Genomic DNA, 16722 nt, shown 5'->3' on the forward strand with positions numbered 1-16722 from the left:
CACTTGTTATCAATTCAATAATATATACTTTAATTTTTTTTATTTTATCTGATATAAAAATAATAATGTGTCTTTAGATTCCCTATCATGACACTTGAAAAAATGTGAGATACACCAAAAAATTAAAACATAAAATGATATCGTTTGATTTTGGTGGAAGATTCATTTGCCAAAACACTTAGTGAAATTTCAAAACTCTCTCACAAACTCTCTCGCTGGGCAAACTATCTCTCAAAACTCCCCTATTTTTGTTTTTTCGTCTTCCGCCTCGCCCGCCGCCCCACTCTCCCATTTCAGTTGCTAACTCGGCCGCTTTTCAGCCCTGTTCGGTCAACCACAACACCTGCACCAATAAGCTTTCGCTCTCTTTGCTAGGACAAAAGGAATAAGAAAACAGATACTCGTGCTCTTTCCTTTTTCTTCTTTCCTATGAAACCCATCCTCATGCTTCTCCTTACTGACTAGATATTCAGGTTGAGCATGCCGAGGAGTAGAGTAAGCGAAGGTTGCTGCCATCGTCTCACTGAAGTCCAACCACTACAACGGAAATCATCACTGTAAAGTTTCCCGCACTCTTCTACCTTTTTCCCCCCTTAATTGTATAGTTTTCTTCTTTGTCTGCAATCATGTCGGTTATGCTTTACTTCTTCTTGTTGATCGATTTTAAGTGGCTGGAATTGATCATAGGTTTGAGTAGAATTTTAGATTTAAAATTCAAGCTCAGCTCGTATAAGGAATTGATGAAAAAGAAATTTCAAAACTTTTCATGCTCACTACCTGTTTGTCGAAAGGTTCGAATGAAGAAAGAGGGAAATTTACAAGGAAGCGAACAGAGAGATGAGAAAGTAAAGACAAGGAAGGAGCATAATTCTTCTCGAAGAAAACAGAGATAGGAATCAAATTCCGTGGAACCAATGCCCAATTGTGAGGGAAAGGTATGCAGCAATTCTGCGTAAATAGTATCCAATTGTAAAGGTTTAGAAGCAGTGAGCCCACCACTTTCATATGCCTCCAAATACCCTTATTCCTTATTATAGTGGATGCATCATGGATGACAATTTGATAATGTCGTGCTACCTTCAACTTTTTCAAGGGAATTTTCTTTTTTTTTTTGTTCAGATTATTTCTATTGAGAAACTTATCACTTGTATTTTTCCCTTTTACTAAGCAAGCAACTCATTACTCATGCTAAAGAAATTATTATTGTGATGTTGTAAGCTCCTAACTAATTTAACTATGAAATATTTTTATCCAAATACAATCAAGTAGCCTTTCAGTTTAATAGCAGACTTTATTTCCTTTAAGTCTTGTAGTAGAAAAAAATAACATCTGCGTAGGGGCAGTATGCTCTGCTTGCTTGTCATCATATACCCAAGTAATTATGTTACTCAGTACTTTGCTTAAGAAACCGTATTGAAATGTAAAAACTTCATTGTCACTTAATTGGTGTACATTTTCTGTAACTATGATAATACTTTGTGCTGAAAGAGAAATTTTGTGTGTTTATACATGAGGCAACAGGTCCATTGAATACAACTTGGGACTCCAGAACTTCGAAAGAAGACATGGAAGATATGTGGATTCATCCCAATAGGTAAGTCTTTTAGTTTTGTGAGACATCGTCAATATTAGTTTTGTGACCCTTTGCATATCTGGGACCAAACTTTTTGAGAGGTAGGTGTCTTTTAGTTTCATAATTATTGCAACTACTCTAACTTCAATTAAACTAGCGCTTAAGTTCTGTCTGTTCTATTCTAATTCAACAGTCAATTTAAAAGAAAAACTTCAATCACATAATGAGTTCTTGTTATGTTATAAAGGGAGTGCTCAGACGAATATGCTCAGTGTATTCCCTGTACTTCAACCTTTGGGTTTGTACCTGAACAGTTGAACTCAGGTTTCAATCTTCAAATTTTAATCACTTTAAGAGCTGGGACAAAAGTTGCTGCTACTATTAAAGGTTGATCTTTGCTTCCTTAAGTACATATGAAGTAGTATTTAGAAAACAATTCAGGCCCTAGTTTTAGAACTGGGCTAACACAACAGTTGTGTATTCTTTTTTTGATGGTAGACAATTTACATTTTCCTTCAATGTTGCTTCAAGCTAAGTCACACTCTTGGAAGATCTAGATGGAGCAGTACACATTACACAATGGTTGATAACAGCATGAACTGCTATATTAATGCAACCAATAAATCCAAACAAATCCTCGATCTCCCAAAAAGTTAAAAAGAGTCCACTTACTTCTAATGCTCCTCATCTTCAATCTGACAACACTTCCATAAAAAAGTGAAAGAACCAACAACAACCCAACAACCATACATCCATGACACGACCATACAGGAGAGATCCGCCAACATCAGTTATTTAACCTGGTAGGCCTAAAAAGACCAGGAGAAGAGATGTGACTAAGAGGAGAGATCATGGTAGAAGGTTGAGGAGGAGGATTGTTATTCAATGTAGAAAATGTGGTGAGGTTGGTCATAACGCAACTACTTGAAAGAAGCCTCCCAATGAAGAAAATCAACAAGGTTCTAACAGGTCATCCGAGGCTCAACCTAGTAGTCAGCAGAGACAGCAACCAGCAGGAAAAGGGAGGACAGCAGTAAGTGCATTAAATTTGTTAATTTTTCATTATTCTCCATCCGTCATGTACTTACACATATCTGTTGACAGTTTCATAGGAATCACCAACCAGACCAGTCTTCTCAAAATTTGCAACAACAAACTCAACAAGCTAACGATGAAGCTACGCAGCAACATCCACAACAGGGCCAACAACAACATCATTCACAGCAAAAACAATTTAGAAAAAACTCAGCTACAAAGCTGCTTACCAATGCAGAACAAGGAGCCACTATGCTTATTTGGGTAAGAACTCCCATTCATAGTTGGCAACTGGAGAAGGAGATGGAGTGGAAAAGGTAGGGGTAGAGAAAGACAAGGTGAAAGAGGAGTGGGAAAACGAACAGCCACTAGAAGAGGAACTCAGCCATGATAGACCAAACTTTTTGACAAACTCTTTTTGTCTTATGCTGTGTAAACTGATAGTGACAATTCATTATCATATCGGAACATGTTTTTGTGTCTAGTAGTTCTCCTTTGTTTTTTTTTTTTGTTTAGTAGTTCCTTGTTGGTAACATGCTGATTCTGCTTTGCATTATAGCCAAATTTTGATGCTCATAAATGTAGAGAAATTCCTAATTTTATGATGAAATTTAAAATTTTTATAGCTTGGTTTTGAATCCATGGCCGGATTTCATAGCTTTTTTTTTTAACTAACTCTCGGAAATTTATTTAATCAAAAGGAAGGGTGTTACACGTTGGAGTCAACACGTGAGGACCTAAATCTATGAAAGGAGGGAAAAGCAAGTCTGTCCAAACCATACGCTCCCCTGGCTAAGAACGGCAAGTCTGCGAAGGTTACATAGACAGAGACCCCTTAATCGGGATCGGCACAGCCCACGTTCGACAGCACATCCACCACTGTGTTAGCTTCCCTGTAGCAGTGTACGACCTGAACCCCTCCACGAACTAGGTGCAAAATTTTCTCCACCTCCCCACCGATGGAGCATGGACAACGGAACTTTTGCCATAGAATTCGGACTAGCATCAACAAATCTGATTCAACAATCAGACTATCCATGAAGCCTCGTTGTACACATAACTACAGTCCAAGCAGCAAAGCCTTGGCCTCCACCTATAGACTGGTACACTACGCCAAGTACCTAGAGAATGCAAAAAGCAACCTCCCTTCAGAACTCCGAAGAATCCCACCGCTACCACTCATCCCAGGGTTACCTTTTGAGCACCCATCTATATTTAACTTGACAACTGAGACGGAGGTGAATGCCAATGGATCTGCTTCACTCGGAAAACAACAGGACAGTGCTCCACCCTGTCGAAGAACGTAGGCAAATCCCACACCAGCTGTAACTCCATGAACTCTAGGCCATAGGCATCCTTAAGGTCCCTAAAAATAGTCCGACATATAGTAGCCGGGTTCATTCCGGATCCTTGGAATATCGTATTATTCCTAGCCTTCCAGATGTGCCAGTATATATATAAGACTAGGTAAGATCCGGAACAAGAATTTGAGCCTCTCTGATTTGACCCGCTTAAGCCTCCAATTCCCCAAGATCCCCCTAATGTGACCTGCATTGAGTGAACCCCACAAACTGAGCCAAAAAATTGCCAAACCTCCGTCGCCAAACCCCCCCTTTAAGAACAAATGCCCCAGAGATTCAGTATGCGGTATTCATAGCTTGTTCTAGTTACTTCATAAATGTACTACACAAGTGATTAATATGATACAACATGGCTTTATCTACTCCTTTTTTTCTAAGCACAATACCAAAAAATTCATTAAGTCGAACAAATATACTACATCACTTTCATTTAATAAAAAGAGACAGTCAGATATTTTATTAGGACAACCACAAATACAGATTTGATTACAAGCTTTGCGGATACATCATACAACTATAAATCAAAAGTTTACATTAAAAGGAGCAGTTTGGATCATCTTCTTCCCTTGTAAACTTCAACTTGGTAAGGGCTAGGTGTTTGCAAGCACCTTCTATTTGCCCAAAACTGACAAGGTTTCCATTTTTTTTAGCCCCAACTCATCAAAATTTAAAAAAAATCAATATCCATGTTAAAAAAAGCAATCTCACCAGCAACTTATTAACCCATTTCTTGCAGCAAATTTCTTTTTCCAATTCTTTAACTTTTTCCTTCAATTTTGTTACTTTTCTTTCATTTCTTCTTGCTATTTCTTCATATTCATCTCTGTCCTTTTCAGTTGCATTAATCTTTCAAAGAAGGCTAGGTATAATTTCTGTCGACCGTCGGCACACCTCCTCATTGATCCATGCCCAATATCCGCAGCAACCTTCTACGCACACAGCAAAACGTCGCCTAGGATTTTTTGAAGTCCATGAAGTAATCACCCTAGTCTCTTTGTCACATCTGCACACCGGTAGAGGGGAACTGTTCATTCTTCACATTTTCAGCCCCAACTTTTACTGGAATGAAGATTTTTCTTGCTCTACCATAAGGTAAGGAAAGAAGCTACCTTTTCACTCTCTCTTTGCTTGGTAAACGCTCCTTTAGAGACTATAATGCTCTTGATATTTGGTCGTGTGTCTCACAAGATGATGCTTCCCGTCAATTTTAATTGTTGGGTTTGACAGAAGGGCCACAAATATGCTATTTTATTAAATCGAGGGCCAAAATTTTATCATTAATTGTTGCAGGGTTAAAACTTTATTTGGGAAAGAGTTGGAGGACCATTGGGATTTTTTTTTCCAAAAGACTATATTAATCCTCACTTAGCACATAATTCACAACATATCAAATAAATGGAGCTCAAAATTTGAAAAAAAAAAGAAACGAAAGTCACTTTCTTTTTTTTCCTTTTCTTCATTATTCTCTCTTACTCATATTTTTTGGATGACTATGCAATATTTTATTTGTAAATTATAATAAACTAAATTTTGTTTATCTTTTACTTTTAGTGATTGTGATAAAGTAGGGTATGATTTATTTGTTTATTTTAAGTTGATTTCTGTCATGATTGGTATACTTTAATGGCTTGAGCAAGGGTTGAGAAGATGTTAAAAAAAATAGAAATTCATAAGAAAGCAGTTTTGAGCATATATAATAAAATTGGTGCAAGTGTATTTCCTTTCAAATATCATTTTTATATTTCAAATTTATATTTTTATAGAGTATAGCATGCGATGTGGTAGCACTACAAGAGATTATTTTTGAGGTGATAGTTTTCTTGAAGTAAACAAAGTGATTTAGGAATAGTTTTATTTAGCACGTGAAAGGGTAGTTTAGGGTTTTTAAAATTTTGTTACATAAATAACAAAAGTAAGGAAGGTAAGTGATATTTTTAAAACCTTAGGAGTGCTAGGTGATAATAAGAGAAACCTCAGGAGAGGTTTCTAATATTACCCCTTTAAGTTAAGTTGTTGGTATAGCATTGACTTACAAACCATATAATAAACAAAATTAAGCAATTGCTAGTTGTACAAAATCTTTATTATATACAAAGCATTTCAAAGTTTATTGAACTTTAAAGATGGAAGATTATCATATTTAAACTAAGTTGTTGCACATTTCACTTGGATTGTGACAGTAAGAAGTGTGAGGATTCACAAAATTCATTTATTTTAAAAACCTTATTTCGAGCTTATTTAATCATGTAATTGTCCATTTATTCCGAATATCATTTTCTAGCCCTATTGAACTTAATTACATGGAAGTATAGTTTCAAAATATTTTTAAAGTGACTCGTTTCAAAAAAATTAATTTCTGAAATCGCGTTTAGTGAAATTAGTGAAAAAGTATTTGGAAATTTTAACCGTTGGAAAGTACAATAAGTTTCGAACATTGGAAACTTGTACTATGGACCTAAATTAGGTTTTAAAGTTTAAGTACTCAGGCGATAGTTAGTAGTACTATCGTTATAATAATTTCTTGAAAGTTTCGCATTTTGCGCGCGCGATTAATTGGGAGACTATAGACCTTCATTTTATATCTTTAAGAGTGGATAATAATAGTATGAATATAAGTATATTGGAGGTTTAGTGCACTAGTGAAATGAACGCGAGAGGAATCGAATACAAAACGCGCGCGTACGCACACTATTGAAGAGTTGACTTTTGCACCAATTCTAGCCACATAAATGAAGCTTCCTTGGGAAGCCAAATTAGATCAAAACACTCTCTCTCTTCCTCACAAAGTGGCCGGCCATCAGCTGCAAAAATAACCCAAGGAGTTCTTCATTTTTCATCTCTAAATCTTGCACAAATCATCTCCAATTCCTTCCAAATTTCACACACACTTAACTTAATACTTGGAGATCATCATAAGCAACAAAAAAGGGGAGCTTTCCACGGTTTTCTTGAGCTAAGAGAGGGCCGAAATTCTGCCCTTGTTCACCAACACAAGTATGTGACGATCAACCCTCAAATTCTTGGCCTATGGAAGTTGATTTACACTTATGAGCTTAGATATTCATGTGGGTGGCTTGCTACTATTGGAAAATTTTGAATGTGGGCTCTATGAACTCCCACTCTTGGATTGATGGCTGATGTGATGCTTGATGATGGATTTAATGTTGATTTAGTGCTCAAATTGGTAGATTAATGGTGCATAGCTAGTATAAACTTCAAGGAGTGCATGGATGTAAAGTTTCCAATTCTGCCCCTGTTATGATCGTGCCTCTTTTTGTGGAATTTTGAGGTTTTCATGGCTTGTATATGATGTTTATATGTTGTATAGATGGTGTATAAAGTTTCATCGAAAAATATTGAGATTTGGTTGGTCAAATGGATTAATCTCACAAAGCTAGCAAACCTGGAAAAATTTCCCCGTAATGCCCAAACAGCCTTTTTTTTCATCCATAACTCTGTCCTCCAACATCAAAATCAAGTGCCGTTAGTGGCATTTGAAACTAGACATTCCCAGCTTTCCAATGGTATAAAATACAACCCCTAATTCCACCTAAATATCCCGTACCAACCGTTTAAAGATGACTGCCCTGTTTCTCTGTTTTGCCGGAATGAAGTTCCGAAGTTGCAACTTGAGGCTCGAATTTGAGCTAGTTGTGTGCTGAATTTCAGAACGATTTCTTCTGTGAAATTATAGTTTTATGAATTTATTTTCCAACACCACCAACCATGTCAATTCCGAGTTGAATGGAGTGATTTGCGATCAAAATACGAAACCTGCCCTGTTCTTGAAAACCCTAAATTTTGAGCAGAATTGATGCTAGACTTGGTGTAGACTTGCCAATTGAATTTCTTGGAGTTAAAACACTTACCAAATGTACCATTAATATTCCTTAGGCTTTTCCTACACAAATGAACCATGTTTGAAGGATTTTCCTTGGCCAGATGTTTGGAATGGAAAACAAAAAGCTCAAGGCAGTTTTGCCTTAGGATTTTTCGAAATTTTGGTTATTTGGTTGACTACCTTCTCGAAGGTATTTTTCCATGACATTTTATAGAGGGATACCCTTTATATAGGAGTATTATATTACCAAATTTGGTACCAATCCGAGTGCATTTCGCTGCTCGACTAAATTACCAAAGTTCATGACTCGAGTTTGGAAAACCCTTGTTTCACAAGAGAATTTTGGTAACTTTGAATTGCCATATCTTAGTCCTCAAAACTCTGTTTCTCGTTCCGCTTGTTTTGTTGTAAACTTGGATTACAACTCTAATAGAGTTCCAAATTTCAAAGGCTAGTTCCAATCAAGTGAGTTTTGTCGAATTTTGAAAGTTGGCCAAAAACCAACTTAAATATGCCTTATGAACCAAAACAACGACTTTGAGCTCATTTTCGAATGTTTTCCATTTGGAATCGTAGAAAAGTGTATTCTAGGAACTTTTAGTACTTTGGAAGAAGTTTCCAATGGTACCAAGTTTTCCAATTTTCGACAAGTGGAATGTGAGATACGATTTTTCAAAATATCATATCAAAACTGAAATTTTTCGAATTTCAAGGAAATGGAGTTTTTCAAGTATTCCTTATTGCTTCGATAGTACTTGAATGTTTATGCTTGATTTCCAAGATAAAAAAAAACTCGATTACTCTTGTATTTTAAGAAACTTCACTTGATTCTCGATTTACGAGTAATTGAGATTTATTTTCATGAAATTTCCCTAGATTGTATTAGTGCACAATCTTCCTTGATAATTGGGATGTGTGAACGATAATTCACTATTATTTGCTCAGGCGCACACGAGGACCTTCAAAAGGATCCCACGGTGGAAGTTTGAACCTCCAAGTGACACTTTTGCTATTGACTCACAGTGAGTGTCAAGTGTATGTATTATGTGATATATCTGCAAAGTGATAAGTGTTATATAAAATGAGATTTTGAAATCTTTAAGTCGAGTGTGTACTTTATCGCACTCGTCCTCATTTAAACGAAGTGAACTTGAGTTCGTGAAGTGAAGTGCTTACTTGTTTAAGTAACTTATTAAGTGAATATATATGAAGTGTTTAAGTGATTATTTATGCTGTGATTGCATAAGTCATTGGAGTGAACCGCCTCTATACAAAAGTGTAAAAGTGGGGGACGCCCAAACTCTCTCATTGGCTAGCCTTGGACTCGAGCCAGCATGAGATTGGTCGAGCTCCTCAGTGAATCATGAGATTTCATAAGCTCGACCTATTGAGAGGTCTTGCTTGGCATACTCGCTGAAGTATCGCCTCATAAATGTATTGTGGGCTATGTATGGTATGTAAGGTTGAGAAGGGGAAGTGTAAGTGATGTTTCTACGGATTAAATCTACCCGATTGACGGAGTGTCAACGCATGAAGGTTCGTGATCGTGCAAGTTGAAAATAACTGCTGAGAGCTCCCATATCCTTGAATTGTTTCTGTTTCATTTCAGTAAAGTGCTCTTTATTGAATGGTTATTGTTTTAAATTGATTAATTTGGGAGTGTTACTTGAACTACGTGCTTGCATGTGTGTTCTTGGCCTCACGAGCGTTTTGCTCACCCTATAGATTTATTTTCCTTAACAGGAGTGGACATGGGTTGAGACATGGAATAACCCCTTTTGTGATATTTTGTAATAGGGCCCCAGTGTTAGTGGCCAAATATTGTGGCTATGAAAAATTTTGGTATTTGGGATGTATTTTGGAAACCCATCGTAAGGATTGAATAATGGTTATGTGTTGTTAAGTTTGAAAACTTCCACACTATTTGCAATTACTTTATCTGGTTGTAATTTAGTGTTGTATTAAGCTTGAATGGGAAATTGTGTGAGTCCTGGCGAGAGTTGGGGAGGCGTCCCGCGGATACCCTTTGGTTCGCCTTAGGGAGAAGTGGAGACGCCACAGTTGGTATCAGAGCGCTAGGTTAGAGATTTATGTAGGAGACATATTAGATACTCTACCCTTAAGACTTGGGATTTGAAAGACTTAGTTATATTTTAAGTGATATTGAGGATGAACTGGTGGCTGAGTTAGGCATGCTTTAGGTGACACCTGAGCTAGCTAGTGCTTAAGTTCTAACCTGAAAAGTGTGATTCTTTTGCAGGGATGAAAAACAGAAACGGAGCATCGACAGTTAATGGGAACGGCCATACGAATGGTCATGTGGAGTTTCTTAGACCTATATACTATTGAACTCTAGGTGGGGGAGCTCGAGTGCATTATTCACCTTATAGTAGACGCCATCAGTGTCCGTGTAGGTTGACTTATGCCTACCCGAACCATCTTGTGCTTGCTCTGGATGACGGACATCGTCAGTTGGTTGATCTTAACCGTGATCTACAGGCCGAGGTGGATGAGTTTAGAGAAATGGTTGGTACTCAATATGATAGGATAGCGGAGCTCGAAGAGGTGCTAGAGGGTGAGGTAGCTACGTCTGTCGTTGTCCGTGAGGAGTTTCAGAGTACTAGAGCTCGACTCACTAGATTAGGACAGGAGGTCCGTGATCGGGCCTCAGGGATCCTGTTCGATGCAGCTAGGTTGGTAGAGGATGCGATGGAGGTAGTTTCTAGCTCCGAGGAGGAGGATCCGGAGGAGAATCCTGAGGCGGAGATTCCCCCGGATAATGCTACTGTGGACCAGGATCCTCGTGATTGACCTTTTGACTTTTGACTGATACAGTTAGGATTAGTTAGGGTGACGCGAGTGCTGAAATCATTGTATTTTGCATGTCTGTGTGGCCTACTTTTGAGGCACTTGTTTTACTTTAGTCTTCTGTGGTTAAAAGTATTTTTGTGGCACTTGTGTGCTATATTTTGTGAATTTTCCCTGACTTGCTAATTGTATGAAACTTGACATGTTAATGAATGTAAATTATTTTTATTTCTAATATTCGCTTGATTGGCTCTTGTTTCAAGTATCTTCCCATTTAATTGATTAATTTCTTGCACTAGGTACATCTAGTATTATGGAAAGACTAAGACATGGTCGAGGTCGTGGGCATGGGACTAGACAAGCCCAACCTCATGGGAATGACCAGGGTTCGGCAACTGGATCCACCCTAGGGCACGAAAATATTGAGGGTAACAAAGTGGCTACTGCCATTAATAGGATGACTGATATCCTAGAACGACTAGCCGAGAGACAAGGTCCTGGACCGCTTAACCAACTTGGGGGTTAGGATAGAGGAGAGGACAGAGCTCTGGATAGATTCTTAAAATTTAACCTGCCTAAATTTATCGGAGAACCCGATCCTGAGGCAGCGAAGAATTAGTTAGAGAGGATGATCAATATATTCGCTGCTCTAGACTATTCTGAGGATAGGCGAGTGAATTTTGCTGCCTTTCAATTTGAGGGAGTAGCCTGTGCTTGGTAGGATCTGATGAAAGGGAAATAGGAAAGAACTCAAACCCCTTGGACTTGGGAGAATTTCACGAGGGAGTTTACTGAAAAATTTCTTCTACCCTTGATTCAAGAAAAAAGGGAGGATGGGTTTATCAAGCTGAAACAGGGAACCCTTAGTGTAGCGGAGTATGAAGGAAAATTCACTAAACTTTCAAAATATGCTCTCGAATTGGTGACCAATGAGCGGAAAAGGATAAGGCGGTTTATACAGGGGTTGAATGTGGAAATTCAGGAGGGTTTGACTGCTGCCCAAATTCCTTCATTTACTGAGGCTATAGAGAAAGCGCAAAGGGTTGAAAGTGCAAGAATGGAAGTGAGGGACTTCCATAATAGAAAAAGGAATTTTTCTGCCCGTAATTCTGGACAGATTGGTGAGGGTGCTCAACCTTCCAAAATGGGAAGAGGAATAGGAGAAGTAAAAACTATCGGAGCTTCCAGGGGAGCTTTACCCAGAGGAGGTCGTAATGGGCCAACTCAAGCTGGAGGAGCACCTTCTATTGGTTCGGCCGTGACTCCTCAAGTTTCTTGTGGGTATTGTGGTAAATCTAACCACTCTGAAACTGATTGCTAGAGGAAGTTAGGGAAATGTCTCTATTGCGGGAGTACTGATCACCAACTCGCAAGTTATCCAAAGGCACCAAAGTTGGGAAGTAATCCTCAGAAGCCAGAGAAGTCAACTTCTAAGCAGACTAGTGTTGGAGGGAACTGACCAAAAGTACCGGCAAGGGTTTATGCACTGGAGCACCAGCAAATACCTGATGCAACTGAGGTGGTTGAAGGTACAATTCCTGTTTTTCACCTTCTAGCCAAGATTTTAATTGATTCGGGTGCTACTCATTCTTTTGTAAACCCTAATTTCATGAGTGCGGTAGACTTGAAGCCAATTAAGTTACCCTATGATGTGGAAGTTAAAACGCCTACTGGGGACCAAAGTTTAATTGCCAATTTGATGTATCGGGATTGTGAGATCTGGGTTGGAGAATGCAAATTATTGGCCGATCTGATAGGATTAGCAATTAAGATATATGATGTAATTTTAGACATGGATTGGTTAGCCCGTTACAATACTCAGATAAACTATAAAACAAAAATTGTAGAATTGCACATCCCGGGAGAGACGACCCTAAAATTGGATGCGAGGGGTAGATTAGTTTCATCTGCACTTATCTCGGGGATTCGAGTTAGAAAAATGTTAAGTAAGAGAGGTCAGAGATATCTAGCTTTTCTTATCAATACTCCTAGTGATAAGGTGAATCTGGAAGACATGTCAGTGGTAAAAGACTTTTCAGATGTTTTTCCCGATGAATTGGAGTCTTTACCCCCGGAACGAGAAATAGCTTTTAAGATCGATGTAACTCCGGGTGTATCCCCTATTTCTATGACGCCATATCGAATGACCCCAGCCGAATTGAAGGAGTTGAAATTACAACTGCAAGACTTGTTGGAACGGGATTTTATACGGGAAAATGATTCTCCGTGGGGAGCCCCAATTTTTTTTGTTAAGAAAAAAGATGGGAGCCTAAAGCTATGTATAGATTATCGAGGGTTAAATGATGCTACAATTATGAATAAGTATCCATTGTCCCACATCGATGAGTTGTTCGACCAATTGCAAGGGGTCGTAGTATTCTTGAAGTTAGACTTGAAACAGGGCTACTATCAATTGAAGATTTTGAAGAAGGGTATACCCAAGACTACTTTTAACTCGAGGTATGGGCACTTTGATCTCGCAGTAATGCCTTTTGGGTTAACGAATGCACCTGCCGCTTTCATGGATTTGATGCATAGGATTTTTAAGGTTTATTTGGATCAATTTGTAGTAGTGTTCATTGATAATATTTTGGTATATTCTAAGAATGTGAAGGATCATGAGAAACATTTGAGAATTATTTTGCAAATTTTGAGGGAACATCACTTGTATGCCAAGTTTAGTAAGCGTGAATTTTGGTTAAAAGAAGTGACTTTCTTGGGACACATAATTTCTAAGGATGGGATTAAAGTGGATCCAACTAAAGTTGAAACTGTTTCGAAGTGGAAAAAACCGGAAAATCCTACTGAGGTCCGAAGTTTTTTTGGATTAGCAGGGTATTACCGGAGATTCATCCAGAATTTTTCTAAAATTGCTGGACCCATGACTGAGTTGACCAAGAAAAATAAGAAGTTTATATGGAGTCCTAAGTGTGAAGATAGTTTCGAGGAATTGAAAAAACGGTTGACAAGAGCTCCTGTGTTAACTTTACCAAACGGAAATGATAGTTTTGCGGTATACACAGATGTATCTAGGGAAGGATTGGGATGTGTTTTAATGCAAAATGACAAAGTGATAACATATGCCTCTAGGAAATTGAAATCGCATGAAAGGAATTACCCGACTCATGATTTGGAGTTAGCGGCTGTGGTCTTTATTTTGAAGAAATGGAGACATTATCTGTACGGAGTGACATTTGAGGTTTTTACAGACCACAAAAGCCTTAAGTACTTATTTTCTCAAAAGGAACTGAATTTGAGGCAACGTAGATGGATGAAATTTCTGGAAGACTATGACTGCATGATCAAGTACCATCCAGGAGAGGCCAATGTAGTGGCCGATACTTTGAATCGTCAAGTGCAAATGGCTGGATTGATGATCAAGGAATTGCAATTGTTGGAAGAAGTTAGTTATTGGAATTCTCGACTGGAACCAAGGAAAGTAATTTTGGGAAATATAGTAGTGAATTTCACTTTATTGGAACACATCAAGGAATCTCAAGGAAAGGACACTGAAATGCAAAAATGGGTGGAAAAAGTTAAAAAGGGAGACAAGACGGATTTTAATTTGGGGTCAAATGGAATATTGAGATTTCGAAATCGGATAGTAGTACCAAAGGATGAATGACTTAAGAAGAAAATTTTGAAAGAGGCACATCGATCGAATTTTACGGTACATCCTGTAGGGAATAAAATGTACCAGGACTTGAAGAGTTTTTATTGATGGGAAAGCATGAAGAAGAAAATTATCCAATTTGTCCAGACATGCTTGGTTTGTCAACAAGTTAAGGTTGAACATCAGAAACCATCGGGACTTTTGCAATCCCGGGAGATACCTGAATGTAAATGGGAAAATATTACTATGGATTTTGTATCGGGTTTACCCAAGACACAAAGAGGCCATGATGCTATTTGGGTAATAGTGGATAGACTGACCAAATCAGCTCATTTTCTGCCGATTAATATGAAATACCCGTTAGAGAAGTTGGCCACGTTGTATTTGGATGAGATTATCAGACTGAACGGAATTCCCGTGAGTATCGTGTCCGACAGAGATCCGAGATTTGTTTCGAGGTTCTGACAGAAGATGCAAGAAATCTTGGGAACTAAGTTGAACTTTAGTACTACTTATCATCCTCAAACCGATGGACAATCTGAAAGGACAATTTAAACTCTTGAGGACATGCTAAGGACCTGTGTTCTAGATTTTGGTGATAGTTGGAGTAAGTTCTTGACTCTGGTAGAGTTTGCTTATAACAATAGTTTTCACTCTTCTATTCAAATGGCTCCGTATGAAGCGCTTTATGGTCGGAAGTGTAGGTCTCCGATTTGTTGGGATGAAGTGGGCGAACAGAAAATCTTAGACCCGACCACAGTGCCTTGGATCGAGGAAGCGAATGAGAAGGTAAAATTGGTACGTCAAAGGATTCAAACCGCGCAGAGTCGTCAGAAGAGCTATGCAGATAATCGAAGAAAGGATTTGAAATTTTCCATTGGAGATTTAGTATTTCTTAAAATCACACCGCTGAAAGCGAGCTTGATGTCTGGGAAAGGAAAGAAATTACAACCGAGGTTTGTAGGATCTTACAAGATTATTCAACACGTGGGAAGTGTAGCATATAAGTTGGAATTGCCGTCGAGTTTATCTCGAGTTCATAATGTGTTCCACGTGTCCATGCTTAAGAAGTAATATCCAGACCCCTCTCATGTTTTACGACCAGAGAGTGTTGAGATTGATAAAACCTTGACCTATGAGGAGAAACTGGTAAAACTTCTGGATCAAAAGGTGAAGGAATTGAGGAACAAGCAGATACCGCTAGTAAAAGTTCTTTGGAGGAACCACGGAGTGGAGGAAGCAACCTGAGAAGTTGAAAAGACGATCAGAGAGAAGTATCCCGACTTATTCGCCAATCAAGGTAAATTTCGAGGACGAAATTTTCTTAAGGGGGAGAGGATGTGAGGATTCACAAAATTCATTTATTTTAAAAACCCTGTTTCGAGATTATTTAATCATGTAATTGTCCATTTATTCCGAATATCATTTTCTAGCCCTATTGAACTTAATTACATGGAAGTATAGATTCAAAATATTTTTAAAGTGACTCGTTTCAAAAAAATTAATTTTCAAAAGCGCGTTTAGTGAAATTAGTGAAAAAGTATTTGGAAATTTTAACCGTTGGAGAGTACAATAAGTTTCGAACATTGGAGACTTGTACCATGGACCTAAATTAGGTATTTTAAAGTTTAAGTACTCAGGTGATAGTTAGTAGTACTATCGTTATAAGAATTTCTTGGAAGTTTTGCATTTTACACACGCAATTAATTGGGAGACTATAGACCTTCATTTTATATCTTTAAGAGTGGATAATAATAGTATGAATATAAGTATATTGGAGGTTTAGTGCACTAGTGAAATGAGCGAGAGAAGAATCGAGCACAAAACGCCCGCGTACGCGCATTATTGAAGAGTTGACTTTTGCACCAATTCTAGCCACACAAATGAATCTTCCTTAGGAAGCCAAATTAGATCAAAACACTCTCTCTCTTCCTCACAAAGTGGCCGGCCATCAGCTGCAAAAATAACCCAAGGAGTTCTTCATTTTTCATCTCTAAATCTTGCACAAATCATCTCCAATTCCTTCCAAATTTCACACACACTTAGTTTAATACTTAGAGATCATCTTAAGCTACAAAAAGGGGGAGCTTTCCACGGTTTTCTTGAGCTAAGAGAGGGCCAAAATTCTACCCTTGTTCCCAAACACAAGTATGTGACGATCAACCCTCAAATTCTTCGCCTATGGAAGTTGATTTACACTTATGAGCTCAGATATTCATGTGGGTGGCTTGTTATTGTTGGAAAATTTTGAATGTGGGCTCTATGAACTCCCACTCTTGGATTGATGGCTGATGTGATGCGTGATGATGGATTTAATGTTGGTTTAGTGCTCAAATTGGTAGATTAATGGTGCATGGCTAGTATAAACTTCAAGGAGTGCATGGATGTAAAGTTTCCACTTCTGCCCCTGTTATGATCGTGCCTCTTTTTGCAGAATTTTGAGGTTTTAATAACTTGTATATGATGTTTATATGTTGTATAGATGGTGTAT

General features: G+C 38.1%; 1 long non-coding RNA gene across 1 annotated transcript; it reads left to right on the forward strand.

The window, feature by feature from the left end:
- The first annotated feature begins 2187 nt into the window (after positions 1-2187).
- LOC140008412 (uncharacterized) lies at positions 2188-3092 on the forward strand. Its single transcript, XR_011815793.1, has 2 exons — positions 2188-2606; positions 2678-3092. It is a non-coding gene; the product is annotated as an uncharacterized lncRNA (long non-coding RNA).
- The last annotated feature ends 13630 nt before the right edge of the window (positions 3093-16722 follow it).

This window comes from Coffea arabica, chromosome 1e (assembly GCF_036785885.1).
Source record: "Coffea arabica cultivar ET-39 chromosome 1e, Coffea Arabica ET-39 HiFi, whole genome shotgun sequence".
Taxonomy (NCBI): domain Eukaryota; kingdom Viridiplantae; phylum Streptophyta; class Magnoliopsida; order Gentianales; family Rubiaceae; genus Coffea; species Coffea arabica.